The 23,292-nt window shown below is 43.4% G+C and overlaps 1 protein-coding gene across 1 annotated transcript in view; it reads left to right on the forward strand.

Moving 5' to 3' along the window:
• The first annotated feature begins 21,107 nt into the window (after nt 1–21,107).
• tln2a (talin 2a) overlaps nt 21,108–23,292 on the forward strand; it is a 94,078-nt gene continuing 91,893 nt past the window's right edge. The window contains exon 1 of the mRNA XM_071910512.2: nt 21,108–21,145. The gene's annotated coding sequence lies outside the window, so the exon portion shown is untranslated. The remainder of the gene's footprint in view (nt 21,146–23,292) is intronic.

Here is a 23,292-nt window from a genome sequence, read left to right on the forward strand (position 1 = left end):
CGGCAGGGCTCATTTGAAAAACAGGGCCCCTGTGCCTGGCTCTGCTTAACGCCCTTAGTTTTGGTTAGTATCAGACAGAGAAAGTGTTGAACCAGTCTCTGTGCTCCTCTGTCCCACCCACATTCTCATATGAGAAGGTTATAATTAGCAACAGGCAGCCAACTCGTACAGCATTCAAGTGTCATAGTTCCAAGCCGAAACTATAGCCTTGCCAACACCAATTGATAAAATCCTGTACACCAAATGTAGGAGCAATATCAAAAACCAAATGAGGGTTTGGCTGTTGGTGTCAAGGTTAGGAGGGAATCAATGTACCAGTTTGAAAAGATGGCAGCCTCTTGGATTGGTGTCATTCTGTCCTTCCAGCCAATACCATAGTGGAGCACGCAACCAGTGTCTCCAAACTGGCGATGGTGATTCATTTTAGGATGCTGTGCATTGTTGGATGGTTAATGACATCAAACAAAGAGGCTGCCATCTTGGCGCATCCCATCCATAGTTCTGTTTTTCCCACCTCCTACTCAGTCCTGTTTTGCACGCTTCCCACGCAGTCCACCATCCAGTTTAAATGGCTTTGCAGTACATTCCCGTTACAAATGAGCCCACGGTTGCCTACCAGAAACATCCTAGAACTATTTCTGTACAGGTGGCCTTTGCTAATTGAGTGGTTTTAAATGCTGTGTATGACTCAAGGATAGGCAATGTTTGCTGCTGATCACTCATGGTCGTTTTGCATCCTATAATTAAGAATGAAGTAGTTTTAGGATGAGGACACAGCTGCCTGTCAGTAATTGCCACTTGAAATACAGCATGTACAGTATATTGCCCTGCAGCGCTCTTGATGTGCGGTTCTTAATGCTGTAATGTAAGTCAATGGACCCCCAGTCTGGTTCAAAAACACAGGCAAGATTTTGTCAGGCTGAGCAACCGTTATGAATCTAAAGAGTCAACATGAAGCTTATGGACAGCACTGATGGAGCATCGGTACCGAATGTGGTTGTTGTCATAGTGACTGTGTATGAAAGCCCATGCTGCCTACTATTTAGTTATTTAGTAGGCATTTTGAATATACTTGCTCTGAAAAATTTGAAGTTTAACACCGGTAGAATGCCATGTAAAAATAAGGCCATTGTAGAGCACATTATACACGACCACAGATGTTTATGTCATTACAGAGTGAGATTAGTGTACTCATAGTTCACTTTGCGTATAGTTAGTAGGTAATATGGGCTATCAAACAAAGCCAATGTGCCATTTGGCATTTGGTCTGATAGGAAGTGAGAACTCATTAACTTGCCACATCAACACCATAAAAGATGCACAATAGGCTGCTTAAAAAAACCTCAATCAATCAAGGGGTTTAAAAACAGATAGAAGGGCTGTTCTATGACTGGACCATCCTTGATGCGTCCGATATCCGTCTGTGTCAGAGTGTCCTTGAACAAGACCCTGAAACCTCATTTGCTACAGGAGTGCTGCAAATGGTTGACCCTTTGCTCTGAGCCTGTAGGTAAAACACATACACGGTTGTGTGTGTCTCATGAGGATATGTGAGAGTCCTAATTACAGTGTGTGCAAGATGTGTAATATATCAATTGGGTCCCCAAATTCCAGAACAAAGTCGAGATGAAACGTAAATGATCCCTGTGGAGAAATTAGGTTAAAAAAAAAAGTAGGAAAGTCTTCCTGTTTGAGTGAAAGGAACTGAATACCAGCTATTTTTGAATTTAACTGTCTCTCCTTTATTAGCAGTGTGGAATTGCTCCTCAAGGGATCTGTTACACCTCTTTGGATATAAATATGTAAACACGTGCTAAAATCAGCTAATTATCCACTTAGGGTACGGCATTATAATTGCCTTTCAAAGTTAGTTATTTTTCTCATTTGTGTAATTGCAATAATGATGTTTAATTGGTCTGTGTTGACTGCCATTTCCTATGTTTTTAGTTTCTGTTACTATTTGTAATTTGTACTATTAGCCTAAACTGCAGGACAAAAAATATTCCTTTTGGTTCCGATATTGTTTGCCTTTGATAAATGAGGATGACCACATAAAACCGTAGTATAGTCCAAACCCCCTGTCCTTGTCCTTTAGAACCATTATAAAATACTTGTGAGCTGAGCTGAAATCATTTAAATAGGAAAATCAGACATAGGATATGATACTTTTTCAATTACACAAACAACATCTGTAAGATGGTTCATTGGCCTTCTGGGCCCAATCCAGGTTGACTTGAAAACCTCAGCGTGTAATTCTAGGGGCATGGCCTGGGCCAGTGGGGACTGTCATCTCAACCCCGGCCTGAAAGTGGATCTGCTCTGAAATGTGTTTGAGGTTGCAGCTGAGCTCCCCTGCTATTGCTGGACTGCGTCTCTGGCAGAACTCCCTCCTGCCATGGTTGCCGCCTCATGCCTCTTAGTCACCAGGACAGAAATGTAACCTAATCAGGTGTCTCCTGCTCCCAGTACATAAGCACACCGCACTGCGAACAGAGCGTGGACTTGGCTGTCTTGTATGGAGCCACGTGTAGCCTAGGTGAACCGCTGTGAGCCACGTTACTGCGTGACACCTGTAATTTCCACATTTCACCTTGATCCCTTATTGACCATTTTTTTTGTCTTGGGCAGAGGCCATCCATTCTCAGCCTGCCCTCCTCTTCCTTCCGCATGGGGCTGTTCAATCTTGCCGAAGTGACACCTTAATGCAGCGGTTGCCTGGAGGTTATAGAAGCTTATGACCGGAAGATTGCCAGTTTGAATCCCCAGACCAGTTCTGAAAATCTGGGGAGGGGAAGTGAACGAGCAGCACTCTCCCCACCACAGCAATTTCTCTTGAGCAACGCACTTAACTCCAAACTCACTCAGTGGACTGCTCAGCAGCCAGTGAGACTAGTTGTGGTCATTTTGAGTATCTTATCTGAGGTGTGTTCGTAACTGTCGCTCCCCTTGCAACTGCTCTCCCAGGCTGCTGCTCTATGTAAGAATGTTAACAAGCAAATTTCAAATCATATTTTGCAGTTTAATCAGATGTAACATTGTTATATTTGTTAAGTGTGGAAGCAAATTCTACTGAGATGGGGTGTAGAAGTAAAAAGGAAATCCTCATCTATTATACAGTGTATAGAGTGGAGTCTGAACCTGCATTAAGTTTCCATGGAGCACCATATATACTTGGCATATCGATCCCAATGAGAGAGAAGCAAATGAGCCTTGGCATTTGAACAAAATGTGTGTCAACAGAGCTGGCACCCAAAAAATACAAAAGCAGATGAATTTATCCAGCTTTGATAGATCTGTCAATGAAATTTAGTTTTCTCAAGATTAAAGCAGGCGTGACTGCATCTCTAAGTTTCATCTGCTGCTTTGAAGTACATTGTAAGATCCCTCAGCAGCTGGCTGTAACTGTATCTAGTCCCCGAACCACCACGAACAAATGGTGTTCTCATTACTCAACATGTTTGTTATTTGTTGACACAATTTCAACATTTGTGTCACTCATCGGAAATTATTTTCTGCCCTGTGACGTTTGGATAGTGAAAATAATCCTGTGTCGGAATTCCCCAGGAAGTGTCTCTGGAGCAGCTTGTATTGTTGATTTGTGGAGCAGGGGTGGGTGGGTGGGCATTCTGGGAGTGCTGGAAATGGATCCCACCCCTTCGCTCCTCCTCGGCCCCGCTGTAGCCTGGGGCGTCTATTCTTGGTTTTCCCATAAGGATAAATTCTTGCTACAAATGTTTAGCCGCTAACATGCCTGGGGAGTAACCCTACTGTATAAGGCCGCCCTGTTGGCGAAGGGGCCGAGGCGCTCCCACCATTGCAGACTGTGAGCAGAAATACTCCAGAGATTTGAGAGAATGATGAACAAACTGTCATCCCATGCCGCAACAGTACTTGCATCATTTGTTGTTGAAGAGTCGCTGTGCACTCAGATTTGGCTGTTCCCTGTCTCCCTTATGAAAGATGCAACTCCGTGGGTTTGGCATTTGGCACAAAGGCAGGGAGTATGAAGCGGTTGGCTGGATTTAGAGTATGGATGGTTACTTACATATATGTGACAGACTTGTGCAGAAAGTCCATAACTATAATGGAAATTATAGTTAAGAGAAATAAGCCACTAGGTGTGATTTTTGTGATTTTTAGAAAATGTGTTATATTTCCTAGCCACAGAATTATTGAATTTAATTTTGACCATGACTGATGCCTTTTTAATAGTACATGCGTTAGCTTAAAAAGTACCTCTTAGTATGTTGTATGCTATTATTTTCTTTCACAAGATCTTTTCTTTAAGGGTATTCACAAGTACAGACAAAACATTTTATATAAATGAGTATGCCATAGCTTTACAAATTGCATGCACAAAGTTCAAGCCAGTTGAGATGATTCTGAGTTGTGCAAAATTGTGATTCTAGGTAATTGAGTTTGTTTGCTATTACATTCTCCCGTATCTCATTGACCTTTACCTGATACTTGAAGATGGTCAGCTCAAAAATAAGTGGTTGGGATGACAGCCTAGTCCCTCAGCAAGTGTAAGGTGGACTATTCTATGGCAGAAGAATGTGCACATTGCAACTGGGTGTCAATATTTGCCTGAAGTCCATACTGACCTGACAACATAACGGTAACAAAGCTTGCTGTAGAGGCATGTAGGCTCTATTTTGTACGACTTTCCATTTGCCCTTATCTGTATTCCTTTTCAGACTCGCTGGTATTGTGTTCTCTGTTTTGCAATAGAGCACAGTGAGTGCATTAGGGGTTTAATGCATGTTGAGAAACGTGGCACAAAATGGGATTTGAATGCAAGCAGGTGAAAATGTTGTAACACACACTAGATGATTGAACTGTCAGGATGGACTTCATCTCTTCATTGATACAATTTTGAAATTATTGTGGTGCCAAAGTGTTTTTTTTTTCCTTATTTTTTTGTCTTGGGTTAAACTAATAATATGGACTCAAAGATCATTGTTTAGAACATTTTTACATACTAATAGAAAATTAGTTGTGTTGCCTTGTCTCAGTGTCTCAGTTTGCAGCCCTCTTAAAAATCCAACCTGACACTGCAGGATTCTGTAAATGGATGGCACCAGAAATAGCTCTTTAAGTGGCTGTTAATGTATGACTGTTACACAATCATACAGTCGGAGCTCCTTGCCCTTGGCCGAAACTTTCATGTCTAGAAAAAAAAAACTTGGGCTTGCACATCCCCCTGCAAGACTATTTGTGATGTTGCTCGTGCAGCTTGAATAGAGCTATATAAGGGAAACCATTCTTTGTTTATTAGTGAAGGGGAGAGTACATGGGAGTGCCGCCAGGCCTCTCAGCTCGGAAAATGGGGACAGAAAGAAGCAGACGAAAGACCACTCAAACACGGTGCGCTCTGCTCTCTTGGACTGTAAACATTGCTCCTCTTCTCTTTTACGAAGCAGCGTCATGAGTGTGGCAGCTGGATTACATTACACGTGGAAAGCTCACTGTTAATCAAGTGGCTGAAAATAGCCTTTTATTTGTGCGTTGGGCTATGGGCAGCGTGCACTAACGCAACTAGCTGAAAGGATACAGTGGTTAACATTAGATGCCTCCCAGTGACTTCTCTGAGCCTGTGGCGGCTGCTATCTACCGAGTTATGAGCAGGGGGAGACCTGGAGGGAGGCCATCCACCTGCTGCAGGCGGGTCCTCGGCTTGCTTGACTCACAGTTTGGTATGAGTACCTTGCTCGTTTGATGCTCGTCTAAGCTGCAGTCAGTTTTGATTATTTAAATGAGGGGAGCCTTAGAAAAAAGGAGTGCTGTGGTGATTTTCTTGATGGTACAAAAAAAAAGGCCTAGGCTAAAGGAGAATTTTCATACTAGGATATATGGGTTTTTGCGCTACTGTTTCAGATGAATAAGAACCTGAGCTGATGGGACGTTAAGAGACTCTAAGAGAAATAGGTTCTGGAGTGTTTTGATGGTCGAACTTCAAACTGTGGGTTTTTTTCAAGTGTCAGCTTTCAGGCGGTTGTTTCTATGCCGGACTACCTGTATTTATGTATTAAGCATTTACGTATTAAACCTGAAGTGCCCCTGTGGCTCAGACACTTGCTAATACACTTGTCTCCAGTAGATGCGGAGAGGAAGGTGGTGACGAGCTCACTTTTCATTGGAATAGCTGCTTTGCCATGGGGCTAAAACTGTCTGAGGTCTCCAGTTTAAAAACTTAAATGGGACCATCTGACTGTGGAAAACACATTACATTAACTCATTAACAAGGCTTAAGTTTACTGGCAGTGCAGTCGTTCAATTGGGTGGTGGCTCGTTTTGGCGGAAGCCGGTAGTAGGAGGTGGCGCTAAAACATCTTTATTAGTTGCAATGCTCAGACTCAGTCGTCAGAGCTATTTTATGATCTGCATGGCTGTATAGTTATGGAGGGGACTGATTGGTTCTTTGCACTCTGATAGGTTGCTGCAGAATTTGTGAGTGTTCATGTTTTTTTGCAGCATACATAATAAACTGCATGTGGTTGTTCTGGGCCTTACCCTCAAATTGGGTGCTGCTTTCTGTCGGACTAATGAACAGCATGGGATTCTGATGCCTCAAAGGTACTGTATGCTTATTTACTGTGGCCACTGCATGGTTGCGTAATCGCTTCTGACCCCAGTTTCAATTTAATTGAGATAATCCAATGTCAGTATTTTCTGCTTTGCCTAATTGAAATGAGATTGTTCAATAATCTTCTGAGCTTTAAATTGGTGCGCGCTGTGCTTCATATTGACATGTCTGTGGGGAGCTTGTTCTCCGATTGGCAGCGAGACAAACGCCGCATTGTCAAATTCTTCTCTTAAGATGGACTCAGGCATTTTGTCTTTTGGACTGGGGGAAGAATGCCAGCCTTGTCCTGACTGGGGTTACTTATCTCCCCAGTGCAGAGCACACCCTCAGGGAACTGACTTAGGGGGGGTACCCTCCTCCTCCCTCCTCCCCCCCAAACCACTGAAGGATGTCTCTCCCTCTTGAGTTCTGAGATCCCACTTTGTCACTTACACTGTTGAATTCAGGTGCTGTCTGCATTAGCTACAAGATTATCTCTGTTTGTAATGCCGGTTGGCGTACACCAGGTGGGAAATCTGTTGCTGGCTGTTCTTAAGGGAATGTTCACCCGAGCCCCTGTGCTGATTTTGAATTGGCAACATGCACCGCTAGGATGTTGGATTCAAATGGCAGTTACAGATGGCAGATCGAGAGTGGATTTTTTTTTTTTTTTTTGATCCTCATTCCCAGCGGTTAACTGCGGGTTGTTCCCTGATTGGAGTTTTGTTAGCCGTGCTGCCAAGCCTTCTCACTCCCATGCAGCTGTGGGAGCAGGTAAACACCACTGAACAACCTGGCATCCCTGTGTGCTCTGGGCTGCCTTGCATTCCAGAACTTTCTTTGACCCTACACGGGTGTTTTAAAGCAGGCTGTGTTTACACGAAGCAGACACACACTCGCTCTGCTCCTCCCTGGCAATTGTTTTATGGGCGTGGATGCAAATGTGGCTTGTGGTATCTCGGCATGCGATGTCTAAACCCCAGGTGCATGGACACAGGGATGTAAAATATGTGTGTCATTCATGGTGGGAATGTGTATAGCTTGAGCATATAACATAGCTTGTGGAGCGTTTGTTGATTAAACAGACTGATCTAAAAAATGCATTTTACCATGACTTTCGGACCATTTTCTGGCATGTGGAAATTCCCCCTCACTCAAACCCCTGCTGTGTATGTCATCTTCACTGTAGTAATCCCAGCATTCTACAGTATGGTTTTAATCCATAGTGCTTGTCTCCTCCTCCTTGCCTCCTATCCCTCCCTTTGGTGTGGTGGTATTCCTGCTGAAAGATAAACCGGCCTGGAATCAGCCCCAGTCTGCTGACCGAGCAGGAAACAGTAGCAGCCACCCCCCCACCCCCCTACACACACACACACACACAACCCCCAAACCACTCCACCACTAACACTATGCTTTCCCTCTTTATCTCACTCACTCTTTTCCTTTTTCTGCCCCCCCACCACCACACACACCACCCCAATCTTTCGCTCTCTCACTTTCTCTCACCCCTCTCTCCATTCCCCCACCCACCCCCGCCCCGCCCCTCGGTTCTTTTCCTCAACCCCATGGCTAGCTAGCATGTCAACACCTCAGCTGCAGTCGATTCACAGGGATGGAATGACACAGGTTGCTCTGCCGGGCCGTAAATCATCACACATCTGGTAAATGGATGCGGGGCGGCGTATTGCTAGGCAGAATATTCACGCCGCATCCGTGACATTTTGAGTTTTGTCATTACGTTCGTCTGGGTATCTGTAAAATGTTCTCCTCTTCGGGGGGGAGGGGGGGGAGACATCTCACGCAGCATTCAGTGGTAACTTGAAAGCAAGAACTTGATTGGTTTATTGCTATTGCTGCTGAAATAGGTCACACAACCTTCATTTAACTGCAGTTTAGTTTCATTCTGTCATGTAGCTGCAAGAGTACGTCATGAAAGGTAGCCTAACATTCTTAATATACTTCATAGTCAGAATTGTGCTAAAATCAGCAAAGTATTAGCAACAAGTACTGAATGACGCAAAGTTACGGCAACTTGAGAAAGATTTCCTTGTCAAATCTATCCAACTTCTGACTGCATCAGTTTTAACACTGATTTTTACAGACTCCCTTTATTGTTGCCAACCCATCAAATGGCTCCCTAGCCATTTGAGATGTGTGAACGGTTTGCACAGACACGTCTCTTTTGTTCAGACCAGCGACCGTTCATTCTGGGTGGATGTTAAATTTCGGTGCCACACTCGCCCTGAAATTATTTCTAAACATATTGCTGATGACTGAAACAAAATATTAATTTTCTGAATTATTTTGTCACTTGCTGTCAAGTCTTATATGTATAGCCAGACATTTTGCTTCACTTTGTTTTAGTGCTGTGCCAGTGCAGGAGAAAAGTGTGACATAGGTTGTGGTTAGTTGGGAGTAAAAACGTGAAAAAACAAACATACAGGGGAGTTTTCAGACCAAAGGGGTTGATGGGTGTCATCTTGTGTTAGCACATTAGCTAGTGGTTAAGGGTTAAGTTGTGGATGTGGCAAAGGGATAGGAGGGTGAAACATGTTGCAGGTCAGACAACTTGCTGACTTACTGTTGATGGTGATGATGGTATTAAACTGTTTTGGGCAATTGAAAGCAACCTGAAGACTGTCATAGAAAAAGGATGAATGAATACTATCTCTAATACTACAAAATATGTGGCTAGCAACCTGTTTTCCAATCCAGTGTCTGTAGAACTGTAGGCTGGGGGGTCGGTTAGAAACGATTAGCCAGTGTCAAAGGAGAGGAATCAATCCAGACTGGTCGTTAACTGTAATTCATAGTCTGATGCTTTCATACTATAAATGCTGTTAAGTGAAGTTTAACCTACATTTTTCTGCCATCTGTTTACCATGGATCCACCTAGGAACATTAGCACTCTCTATGGAATTAGATCATGACCATATAGTCTTCCCTATTTCATTCAGATTTAGGCCTGTAGTAGTTTTCTAAATGCCGGAAACTAGTTTTGACACAGATGACTTGTGATGTAGAACATGTACTCTAGCCTATAAACTAGTTTTAAGTTATTAAAATGTCGGACAAGATCTGATTTCAGGAGGGATTTTCCACAAATAGAAAGTGTGTTAGGCTACATTGCATATTGTACGAGGATAAAATCTCTGAGAGGACCAATTGGATTTGAACCAAAATGATTACTTTTGTGTTTTAGACTAGGAGCTGAAAAGGAGGGGTCAAGCAGCGTCGTAGCAGTGGACGCTTTTGTGTACAGAAATATAATGGGACTACAGAGACTGCTACACCAGTCTGTGTTCAACTCGTATGTCAAAACATGTATTACAGCTCTAAAAAATTAGGCCCTTTGATTGGGACCAACAATTTAGCAGAATCACATGTGTGTCTTGGAAAGATGTTTCTTCCCCTGTGAGCCATGTTGGGTCAAGTATTGCTGACCCGTTCATCTCCTCCCTTTTAGATGCTAAGCCAAGTCATTCAGCCTTTTTAATTAGCAGCAGCCATGGCACATTTCAAAGTGAAACAGTTGCCATCTGAAGTATCGTGTTTGCCTTACAATCTCTCAGTCTTTAAGAATTTAGGATGTGATGTTAAAAGCAAGAGGTGTGTGCATGTTCACAAGCTTGGATGCCTGTCATTGCTATCCGCGAGTCCCCAAACAAGGCAGAGTATTTCATGTCTGTGAGGCAAATTGGGAGAGGCTGCTGCCTGCTCCTGACAATAGAGCTGACAACCAAGGGACCGGGCTTTTACGCTGCAGACACCATGGAAAAACTGGGCTTGGAGCAGTTGGATTGTTCACCCACAATAGCCAGCCGCAGCCCTGTAAGGCAGCTTGCCATTCTTGTCATGTTATTCTTCTCCTTTAGTGTCCCAGGGCCTCTCCCCAGCCGCCAGCCTGCTTTTTTAATTGGTTCTTCTGCCTGCCGGTCAGCTTACCTGCCAGGAATTGTTATCTCTTCAACTTGCCCTGGAATCACAGTGGACTTCTCAAAAGGCTTTAGAAAAGTGTCACACCAAGAAAGGCACTCATCCATTCAAAAAACCTTGACTGTAAAAGCTACTAATGGAAAAGATAAGAAATGGCGGCGCAGCGCCTATCCTAATTAAAATGTATGTCAATCCATATAGCTGTTGACTAAATTAGGTTTTGGAGGCCAAAGCGGCTGGAGCTAGCAGACGGTTAAACGTCTGCTCGCAGCTTTCCACCCATAAAGCGGATTAGAGTGCTCCCGTATCTCCACAGCTGAGATGCAAAAGAGATTAGGTTGATAGCTGACGAGGAGGGGAGGAGTGGCAGCACGGCCCGCCCTTATCTGCGGGCCTGACAGAGTGAGACACCGCCTTTCTGACTGGGGTTTGATTTATTGGATCTCGCAGATGATGTACTCACTTCTGAGCCTGCCGATGCCTCCTTTACGGATCATTTGCTTGGATGAGTCGGGGGGGCATCGCCAGCCCACATGTGCATGAGACAGTAAGAGAGGCAATACCTTATGCAGTCAAACATGGCCAAACATTTTATAATGGAATATCGTTTTTATTTTTTTGTAAACTGATCGCTTGTCACTTTGTAAATCTAGACACTCAATTTGTCAGCCAGCATCAAAAGTGGATGCATCACTTGTGACAGAAGACACTACACTCTTGTTTTGCTTTGTTTTGTGTTTCTTTTTTTTTTATTTTATGGTCATTTTCCCCCCTCAAATGTTCAAAATTTATTCAACAACTATTTTGTACCCCCCCTGTATGGAACCATGGTCTGGATGAGATATATGCAAAAACATGGGCCGTAGTTGTCACAGTTTAGATTTGCCTGTATTCATTCTTGGTCAGTTGAACATTGCAGAATAGGTTCTTAGGTTATTGGCACTAATATGTCTAGTTGGGCTTTTATTAGCAGTAATAGGGCACATCCAGAACATTGTGGCTCAGTTGTGTTTCAGCAGTCAACCTGATTATCAGTTAACATGGCACATTGTTGCCAGATATGGACCCAAGTCAAAATACAGCTACAGATGCACTGACCGATGACTGAAATCCTATTACTCCTATTGCCAAGCCCTATTTAGCATCCAACTTGATCTTTCATCCACATTTTACCTCCAGGTGTAAATGGGGTTCATGCATAGCGGCTAAGCAGTGTAACCAGAACACATTATCTATCATACTCTGCCATGGGGCGAGCAAGTGGGATTCGATTCAAGCTGCTCTGCTATGTCATTAATGCTTGGCAGCTGGTATCTCCACCACCAGCATGACCTGAGTGAATCGTTGGACGAGGCCCCAACCTCTCAGCTCTGAGCCTCCGTAAGCTTCCCTGGAGACTCCCATGCAGCTTCAGCAGGATAGATAGAAGAAAGTGGGAGAGCCAAGTGACTGGTATTGCTGCTGCTGCTGTCGCATGAAAGCCTTGCACTTCTGCAGTTCTGCAGTGTTTTGTTTTGTTGCTGTTTTGTTTTTATATTGAAGGTGTGTCTCTTTGCGGATTGAGCACGTTTCATATCCGTTGGGCTTATAAAACGCATTCAAATCCCTTTATAGACCTACACAATGTGTACATGTCATTCTTTTTTTCTTAATTACTGAAAGTTAACATTTTTTGATATGATTGCTTTTTTTGTCAGACCGTATTGACGAGAGGATGGGTGCCCTGTTTGACCCCAATGAGTGAGCGAGCGCATGCGGGGTAGTGTCATTTAAACCCAGTCTGCTGCATGCCAGCCATGCCCATAGTGACAGCGACAGTTTAGCCCCCTGTGCCTCTCCCTGCCTCTGTCTGCTCCTCTCTGTTCTCTATGAAAACTTGCTCTGTTCAGCTCTTGTGTTTGCTGAAGAGAAAGGACCTTTCTGCCATGCCCTTTCTTTTGAGGTCCTAAAGCTGTAAACAAACATTTTAAGAGAATTCTCCTGGGAAATATTGCCTCCAGCAGGGACGGGTGCTGGTAAATGAGAAAAAAATCAATGTGGATAACGTAATGTGGGGCAAGTAAGAGACCTATGGTGAGAATGTTGGCCATGATTACCAGCAAAATTGTCTGTTGGCTCAAAAACTTGCCGATGTATCGTGGAAGAGGTTTGCTTGCTAACATTACAGAGCATTTCATCAGCTAGCTGATGATTTGTTCGTGATCAATAAAGTTTTCTACCATAATTGTAACATTTCATGTAGGCTTTTCGTTACAATTTTATTAACAGCGGATGTCGGCTCAGGGAATGCTATCGTCATCCTCACCTGTTATAGTGGCTGCTCAGAGGATAGTAATGCGGGGCAGAGTTGTCATTTTATTTATTGCTACAGAGGAGACGAACAGTGTAAATGCAATTTCCTAAGAGAGACTAGTAGAGCAGGATGCAAGCTTCAGAAAGCAATCATCTGAAATGGTATGGGAATTTGTTTTAAGGCTATAAAGCACAGCAAGTATAATCCCTTGATTTCCAATTGAGTATTTCTGTTACACACCGTCTTGCAGCCTTAGCCTCTCTTGCTTCTTATAGAACTGCATTTTGAGCTTTCAGTGTTATGCCTATGCCAGCCTTTCCTAACCTTGTGGTATGAACGTGGTGTGCCCAGAAATATTCCTAATCATACTGAAATAACTGCAATAATACTAAATATTTTGAAATTAAAAACTTCCTGCATTCTGTTTTTCAAAATGGATATTAAGCATTTTGGATGTGAATTCTATATGAATTCCTAAAGTGAGAAAACACTGCCAGCAAACCTTGAAAGAGTTTATTTTTTTACCATTTTTTTGTGCTCATCAGAGAGCTTTAACAGCAGAATGAAACTCAACCACTTCAATTGGTCACACTTCAGTGTACATCAGTCAGTCAAAAAGCAATGGGAAACACACACACACACACACACACACACACACACACAGACGCACACCTAAAACCTGAAACACATTCGCACCTAAACACATGCACGCATAAGCACACACATCTATCCCAAAGGGACAGAGTGGGAAAGAGAGAGACCTACAGTACACACACATAATCTCTCTTTTACTCATGTGCGCACACACAAGCACACAAAGGGCAAGAAACCAAATGTAAACCACTAATGTAAACACATCGCTGCCTTTCTGCTGCTGGCCCCCAGTTGGATGGACATGTTGAGTCCATTCATGGCATTGGGAGAGGGGCTGGAGCAGGGATGAGGGTCTTTGTAATTGAATTAGTAGCCGGGCCCCTCCCTTCCTTGTTGGGAGGGCAGGACTAATCATTGAGAATCTCTGCCCTCCCAAGAGAGGGTCGAATGGCTGCCTTGTATAGAGGAGAGACGAGAGGGGCTCTGTCTGGTGTGTGTGTGTGTGTGCACGCATGTAAATCTGTCTGTGTGTGCGTCTGTGCCTATTTTTGTGTGTAAAAGTGCCTGTGTGGTGTGTCACTTCCAGAGATTGTCCATACCTAGCCAAGATTAAATGGTGTGTCTGGACACAGGGCTCCTGACCCCTTCACCTCTGACAGGGAAGCCATGTAACGACTGTGTGTGTGTGTGTGTGTGTGTCTGCATGTGTGTGCATGTGAGGCAAAGCAACAGCTGCTCTGCAGATGTCCTGAACTCTCTCGAAAAAAAAAAAAAAAGCAGTGAAAGAGGAGCCCACCATGAAGAGAAAGAGATGAGAGTAACTTAATATATTAGGCTCAGGGGTTCTTATTTTGTTTTTTTGTTTTTTTTTTCAGCCAGGCCCCCTAACTGAGTAAATGTAGTCTTGCCCTGGGCCCCAGGGCCCCACGCTCATTAAAGCTTACGAGTGGCCATTTTGGATCGCAGCCTGTAGTTTTAAGAAACATTATTCATGTTGGAGCTATGCAAACGGCGCTTTGTCACTGTGTGTGTGTGGGTTAATTTACTAGAAGAGGTGTCACAGGCAGGGTGGTGTTGGCTTTCAGGGAAACGATCATTGTGTATGAGTGTGCTTATTTCTGCTCACTACTGTCTGTGTGTGTGTGTGTGTGTGTGTGTGTGTGTATGCATCCTTTGACCTGGTGTGCACTATTCTAGATTCATCATCCAAATTGATTTGAGACCCACAACATCTCTCATGTAATTGAGCACGCCTAGGAGCAAAGTCCCGAGCTGCCTCACATCGGCACAGTGTGTTCTGTTGCTGTTTAATGAGAACCACGACCTTGTTTTTGTCTCTTGATGAATGGCATTGATGGGAATGGCATATCCCCTCCTCAGCTGTCTCCAGCACTCAAGATAAAATGGATTTCTGTCTTGAAGCTTTGTGAGCACTATCATCAATCACTTTATCAGTCTACAGTGAAAAGTGATAAAAGATTTCACTTTTCCTTTTGCCATAACTGTCACTAGGTATTGATTAGCAGGCAGCCTCCTTTTCATGGTTTGCCATTTTCTTTTTACTTTATTTTTTACAGGGAAATTTCGTCATTTCTTTTTGATCTGTTTTGCACGTCAGTGAAGCACTCTTCGATTTTCTGTGAGGTAGAACCTCCTGGTTCTTTATTCAGGATGGGATTCTCTGTGAGACTGTGTTCTCATTGATCTCTATTACTGTACTCTTACACATACACACAAAACACAGCGAGAGCAGATGGTTTGTGTCCATAGAGGGAGGCGTTGCTGCTGTCAGTAGTGGTGCACTGCTGGATTCTTCAGAAGTTGTATAGCTAACTTCCTGCTCCTGGATATCTGTGAAATTCAGGCGAGTGTTTGCACTGAAAGGTCACATTATCAGCCTCAAACAGGTGGTGGAGAATATGAATGTCTGCTTTTCTTGATTAGAGCTCTTTATTTGGTTTTTGCCTGTTTGCCAGGTAGCAATGCACATTAATTAGCAGTGCGGCATGGATGCCAGAATTGGCAGTAAAGTCTCGTTCCTATCTGTATTTTTGTATAGGACTGATTTCCTAAGGGCTAATGAGCTCTATATGATGAGTGCAGTTCTAGACAGGTGGCTCCCAGCGAGAGGGGGGGCGGGTAATGAGTCCCCAACCGCACATGGAGCTCTCCCCCCTGCATTTATTAAGCCCATATCCCATAGACCCATTTAGCTAATTGCATATCTGGATCTGCCACTTATCCATGAGAGAGTGGCGGAAGACACCAGACAATTAGTGGGCTTCAGTCAGTCCACGCTGCAGGGCTGAGCTCTGATGTTTGCCATGATTTAGAACCTTAATCCCCTGCTACGAAGGACTAGAAAGCATTAGCATCGTCCCGAGTTTGTTTTCCAGTAGTCCTTGCTCCTCAAATTTCGCCCTGTTTCCTGGAATCTGTGAGCGGCGGCTGGCTCAGGCTATTTTTCTGCCCTTTCTGAGGTTTTGAATAGTTGTTGATGAAAGAGAAAGGGTCACTCTGTCTCTCCATTTTAGGGCTGTTTAGGCTGCGGTGTTGAGTTTCATCGATGCACCGCTCTGAAGCTGATGGAGGTGAGGTTTGCTGATTCTGGGGGAATGAAATGATTGGGTTGTCCTTGACGCTACAGTGTATTGCCCAAAGGACATACTTGGATGGACAATTATGTCCTAGCAGAACGACTGCACCGAGCCCACTGCGGTACTGATGTACTCTTAATTAAGGAACGTTCCACTAGATCCACGATTTGAATGGGGTCCAGAGAATGCTAAATGCCTAAATGTATTTCAGAGGGGAATTTTGCACCTGTATTTATAAAGTTCTTAGGCTTAGGTTGAGATGCTGAATTTCCCCTGACTCAGCAGATCAGTTAGAGTTTGAAATGAGACATTTTCACAGCACGTATGAAGCTTCTGATTGGATTTATGGTTGTTCAAATCAGGGGCAGTGGTGTCTAAATGTTAGAGAAGCAGGTTTGTGCCTGAAAGGTCACCTGTGTGAATCCCTAAACTGGCGGGGAAAGTGCGGGTGGGAATGAGGAATCCTCCCCCCTTCTACCATTGAGCTTTGAGGTGCTCTTGAGCAAGGCACTTCGCCCCCACACCTCAATCCCCATTTGTTTTAGTGGAGTTGCTCAGTGGCAGCAACAGAAATTTCACTGGGCAGCTCCCAGGTGTGTGTGTGTGTGTGTGTGTGTGTGTGTATGTGTGTGTGTGTGTGTGTGTGTGTAACTGTATGAATGTGAAGCAAGCAGTGTTGCTGAAAAAGAGCACGCCTTCACGCTCGGCAAACTCCCCCCCCCCCCCCCCCCCCCCCCCGGGACAATACAAGGCTAAGAAAAATAATAAGCTCAGTTGCTACTTTGCCCTAACTACGTGCTGCTGTTTCTTTTCATATTGTTTTATAATCCAGCTGTGTTGACTGTGAACAAGAGTGGAAATGTGAGAAGTCATAGCGGGCAACTTTATTAAAGCTTCATTTTTGGGTCCGGAGCAAGGTGTTTCCCTGGCACCATATTGTCTGAACGGTCCCCACTCTGTCCACCTTTGCAGTGTGAGATTAATGGAGCAACTTGATGGATGGGACAATGGAGTCTCAAGTGGCATATTGTGCTCCCTCAGACTGCCAGCGGCGATGTAGCCCCGCGCCCCACCTCTGGAAGCCCCAGGGGACCAGATGAGTTTCCCACCACAGCATAACTGCCAGGGGGAAAAAAAATCAGGAATTCAGTCTATTCAACGAACAATGAGTCACCATATAGCTGTGTAGTGACATTGATGCCAGCTCATTCAGAGACATGTTGGGCCTAAATCCCATTTTGCAGGGATGTGATTTCAGTTTTTTCCCACCCTTATGTTTCTTCTTTTTGTGTTGTATGCGATTGAATTATCACAGAATCACTACAAGTTTAAATCTAACCTAATATATTGAGAGTTAATTTGGCAATTAAGCGGTAGAGTTTCTCAGCGCTAAGTAACTACTGCAGCCTGAGATACTATACATCCCTTGGTAGTGTTTCCTAAACTGAGATAGTTGGATTTTGCTCAAAGCAATTCCCCTCAGGCTCAGAATACAGAATTACAAGAATGCAAATGTCTCTTTTATGTTGCTGGAGATAAGGTTTCTCTCTCCTCAAGCATGCTTTGTTTAATTTCAGTGCTCCAATTTATTTTCCTGGAGGCAAAAGCCTGGGCATTTCTCCGTTCTTGGATTATTTTCAGCTCTTTCAAGGGATGCCTTTGCCGTGGTGTCCTTCTTTGCTCTATGAGGAGGTATTTTTTCCCTGCAGATTCAGGGTGGGTTTATTATAACACGGGTCCCAAATATTTGGTGCCTTAGAGACCACTTATTGCCATGGAGTCTAAACATGGAAAACACTTAATTAACAGATGTTGAGTAGGGAAACACTGTATCACACTTGCAGCAACCACATCGTCTTGCTGCTTTCCTTTGGCCGATTTGAGCAAACTGATTGCTCCCTGTAGTATAAGTTATATAACATTGATAGGCAGGACATACAGCAATGCTCGTACATGATTGACTGGTGAATTTCGCCCAAGATTTCAGCTATAGTCAGCTTTTCCTCTCTGATGAGTTACCCCGCGTTCACACTGAGAGCAACTTGGTTGACGAGTGTCTCCTTTTCTGACTGACTGTGGGCAGTGTGAGAGACTCCTACTGCATCTGTATAGTGGTATCTTAGCTCCAAAGTCAAATAGTATATTTTTTGTTGCTTTTGGTGTTACCTTTCACAATGTTGCATCGTTTTGTTGAGTTAGCATAGCTAGCTAGCAAGTAAGCTACGTAGGTAGCACTAAACGAAAATAAACAGAAAAAACGTACTTAAGAAGTGTACTTATTGACTGTTACCATTGACTCTAACATCGACAATTATTTCTGTAATCTTTCAAATTAAAGTTGTACAGGACTGGGAAGCTTTGAATGGCATATGCAAAATTGCTTAGCTGCACACAAGTAACGTTAGTGCTAAATATTGAAATGACCTGACATTTCAGCAATAACAGAATTGGCTTCATCATGATTTTATGAGCCTGTTTCAGTCTGTTTCTATGTCATGTTACTCCATGAAGGCTGATATGATGCATTTAGCCACTTTTTATGCAATTGAATCGTATTCTGAATGCAAAGCATTGAAGCATGAAGAGGTAAATGATAGAACACCTAATTCGTTATCTACCAATCAATGTCTAGTAGTATTTTAATTTTATTTATTCATTTTTTTACCCAATGCCCCTATCCATGTTAGACAGTGAAGTTTTGTTCATGGGCTATGTGGTATCTCACTAAACAAGATATAGCATGGGATGGGAACAGGAGTAGACTATACATGACTGTGATTTGTGCAGTTTTCCTTAGTCTTATTGTTTTTTTCTCTCTCACTGCTCTGAGTGGCCATGCATTGATAGGCTTTTTGACCTCCTCAGTGGAATTTCAAAAATGAGTCGATCACTTACCGACCGGCAGAAACCCAAAACCTTTCTCTCCTCCCTGCCAATGTCAGCGAGTCAATGGTGCTCAAGGGACAGGTTGTTGCTGCTAGCCGCCAGGGCTAGAGCTGAGCTATGCAGCGGGAGCCTGATGAGTAAGCAGGTAATCAGATACAGGACAGAGATCAGTTAACAGCAATTAGCGGCACTGGCCAGTGTTTGCTTTCATCAGAATGCAGCTGTTTTGATTTGCCCTGACCCTCTAACATTACATTGTTTGGAATTCTTGGCGGTCTTAAGAAAAAGATTAAGATGCAGCAATCCTGTTTGCCTGGGAAAATAGGAAGAATCTTAGCACACATTTACTGTGCGTCAAAACAAATCCCCTTACCTCTGTGCAATTTTGCATTGTTGAGGCATTGTTGCTTATACTACAAGCTTGTTGAGTGTGTTTGTGTGAGTATGGGTGTAACTGTGCATTGCGTGCGAGATCTCCCGAGGGAGAAAGCACATGGATGTAAGTGAGAGCCTGCAGTTCGCTGCTTTTCCCTGCTGAGATGTTCCACCTTGAGAGTGTCTCTCAGTTGTCCCCCATCAGTCACCGGCCTGTCAGTGGTGCGGCTGCAGCTCATGTCATTAACTCTGGCTGCAGGCATAATACTGTAGACCCTGGGTATGTGTAATAACCCATACTGCCTATTGTGAAATATTCTAGTTGGCCTTGTATTGATTATTCTAGCCCAAAACGTTTGGAAGCTTAACAGCAGTAAAACACCAGATATGAGAAACTGATTGCAGACCATGCCATACATGACTACATATGATATTGTCAGTGTTGCATTACAGACTGGGCTTGATGTGTTGATAGTTGATTGTTATGTTTCCACTGCATACTAATTAGGTAGTATGCTGGATGAGATTTAGGTGAGAGTCTTTGTCTTTACTTGGGATTAGGTCCAAGTAGACTGTGTACAGTGTCTACAGATTGTATTGTGAAATAAGGTTGTTAGTTTTTTAGAAAATACTATCTTGATATAATGATTCTGCTGTTGTTCTCCTTGGCTCAGTGTGTGTTGTAAGTTGGGTATAAACAGTCATTTATTTGATAAAGCTCTAAAGAACTAGATGTAGTATGGTTGTAGCTGTTAGTCTATAACCTCTCTTGTTATACACATTTACCTATTAATTTATTATTCACTGTACAAGTTCTCCAGGTTTGCAAGTAAGGCATCATCAATGTCATAGTCAGAGATACAAATGCTTCAGAGAGGCCTTCAACTTGTTCTAAGAAATCAGAAGAATGACCAGTTGCTTCTGTTTTGTCCACTGATGTGAAGGTGTCTCCTACTAGGCTATATCACGCAAAATCTCTAAGTAAACATTTGCCCTGGGCGTCGCCATTTTGAAATAGGCGTGAACAGTCGATTCAAGTTCAACCACCAATTGAAGGTCAGAACAGGTTAGAACCCGCCCACTAGTTTTGGTGGATGAAATTGAAAGATATTTATTTCATTGCACACACCACATCTTGTGACACTGAACTGAATAAATTAATAGATAAATAAATGTTATATATTTAATTGTCTATTTATATAGATTCATTATTTTATATAAAGAATTCATATTTATTTCTAACATGTCACCGTTTCATTATTTATTTATATTTGTGCTGAATATTCCTCCATAGGGAACTGCCATTCTGCCAGAAAGCACTACACTGTATTTGCATTGGCTCAGTGGAGAGTTTTAGTGTCATATGGTCTCAGTGCTGTTTCAGAGGTTTTTTCCCCCTGGCATAGAAAATATTCTTATGCAGCTGCATACTAAACTGCAACTGTTATGTCTTAGTCATTGCTCTGTTTGATGAACATGCTTTTTGTGTATAAGACTAGACCTAATTTGCATTCATCCACTTAACCAGCTGTAATAGTCTCCTCCTGACTCCTGACAGCAAGCTTCTAATTATTTTGTATATTGCAATTATGTTTTGCCTTGAGTGTATCTTAATTCTCAAGCGCTCCCTATTAAGAGTGCGACATATGGCATACTCTACTACAAATATCTGCTGCTATAAATATACTGCTGAGCATTTTGCGCCGGTTTAAGTGCTCTATGGAATAATAATGCTCCAATTTTCCAGAGCTGCTGCTTACATTTGTACTTTGAGAAAAAATTATGTATGTATGTAAACCTATGCATTTTGTATGAATTTCTCATGAACGTCCGCTATTTCTGTCTTTTCAGCTGTGAAGATCAGCAGACATCCTAGGCTGCATTTCCCTCGGCAATAAGGTAAGAAGCTGGATAGGATGGTGATATATGACAGCACATAGTGATGGAATAGCTCCTTAATCTTCTCTTCTCACTGTAGTTGGCCAAGCTGCAGAATCATCACGGACAGTCAGTTTCACTCCAGTATATTCAAACACATACTGTATCTTAAAGTCATGATGCATAGGCAAAACTTTAAAGCAACACGGGGCAATTTTGCCAGCAATTGCAACCAAAAGGACAGTATGTTTATTTATAAGATTTTCTTGCCTTACAGACGATTATATCATCCACATTTTTGTCCCATTTGCTAATCCCTGTTCTTGCTGAATCCACTACTTCCCGCCTCCATGGCCTCACAAATGCCCATACGCTGTATTATTGCTCTTAGTATTGGTTTTACATTAAAAACGTCTGGGGACAGAGACTACACCACACCAGAGAGGTGCTAGCTTGCACCAATGTCGGTGGAAGTGTAAGCTTGGATGGTGCCTCACACAGTCGCAGGTGGGGGCCCTGCTGCTGGTGTGACATGTTTACATTGTCAGTACTTACCAGGGTTGGGGATAAGTTGCCCCAACATCGGCTGCCGAGGAGGCATGTGGGAGCAGAGCGTGAAGGAGTTAAGGCCTGGCAGCAGAGGGGGAGCGGGGAGGCAGCATCCTTCATGGATAGTTGTTGTCCTGCAGGCTCTTCGCTTTTCTCTGCTGCTCATAATTGCGGCAGCCACTTCAGCATCAGGCAGGAGCAGCATGATCACATCTCTCTCTCTCTTTCTCTGTCTCTTTCTCTCACTCTCTCTCTCCCTGTTTCTCTCTGCTCCTTCTGAATTTCGCTGTCTGCCTGCATACTAGTGTTTGCTGTATTTTCACTCTTTTTTTTTTTTTTTTTTTTTTTTGGAAGGGGTTGTTTGCTATTTTATCTCACACTTTTCTGTTTTCTCTTTCTCTCTCCCTCGCTCACTCTGACACATACACACCAGCAGGCTGCCAGTCATGCTGTGTGTTGGCGCTGAGTGGAGCTGGCTGTGTGTCTGCAGAGTAACTCACTCACTCTGATGTGTGATGCATCCTGTCAGTCCAGGGAGCTGTTGTAATTGAACCATCCACTTCCTCTCCACATGTGTTTACCTGGCAAAGCTGACTCTCTCTCTCTGTGTGTGTGTGTGTGTGTGTGTGTGTGTGTGTGTGTGTGTGTGTGTGTGTGTGTGAGAGAGAGACGCTGTGTGCGTAAGACAGACAGACCAGGTTTAAAGCCACTTGCCAGGTGCAGTGTAATCACCACAAAATCTCTTGTCAGGACACACAAAGGAAAGTGCTTATTTTAGAGTTAGCCTTACCATTAGGGAACTAATGGAAGTTAGTGGAATGGCCTCACAAGTGTAATAAAGCAAACATGCGTGTGTGTGTGTGTGCCTGCGCCTGCATTTGCATGTGCATCTCTCCATGATAATGTGTACAGTGTATATATATTTCAAGCTGACTCAGCATGCTGCTTTCACAGGGCAATTAACTGGCAGCATCTGGTGCCCAGCCACTCAGTGCAACCGCGCTCCATTCCACAAATAAGGTAACGGTTGTCTGGGTGTTGGGGTTTTTCAGCGATTAATGAACTCTAATGCCGACTTGATAGACCTCGATGGGAGCCATGTTCCATGCCATGCTTCAGTAAACGGCTACATCTGAGTTAAATGAGATGTGCGTTGTGCCTAAGGATAAAATACAGTAAGACTATACGTCAAATTTGTGGAAGTACCCAAATGATCTTGAGGATTGTTGTCCCTCTCTGTGTGTCTGCTGGAAATGCTCCTTTTCCCTTTGGCTTTGAGGGTGTGTAGCGCTGTTGCTGCTGGTCTGAAAGGCATGGTGCAGAAAGGCAAACAAATCATTAGTGTCCTGCAGAACGTTTGTATTTTTTTCATCTAACTTTTAACATGGGTGACTCCAGTGAGAAACAAACCCTTAACTCTGACAGTACTGGTGTCAGGCTTTACCCATTGACACTGATGTATTTTTAAAATTTGGGACTTGGTCCCAGAGTTTAACATGTGGTTGGATACAATATCAGCTGTCAACTGCAGTAAAAAAGGCAAAATTGGAGAGGTGTCAGCTGGACAACAACAAAATGAGTCTTAGTGGACTGCAGATTGCCCAGATTCTATCTCCATA

This window comes from Centroberyx gerrardi, chromosome 1, assembly GCF_048128805.1.
Source record: "Centroberyx gerrardi isolate f3 chromosome 1, fCenGer3.hap1.cur.20231027, whole genome shotgun sequence".
In the NCBI taxonomy this organism is placed as follows: domain Eukaryota; kingdom Metazoa; phylum Chordata; class Actinopteri; order Beryciformes; family Berycidae; genus Centroberyx; species Centroberyx gerrardi.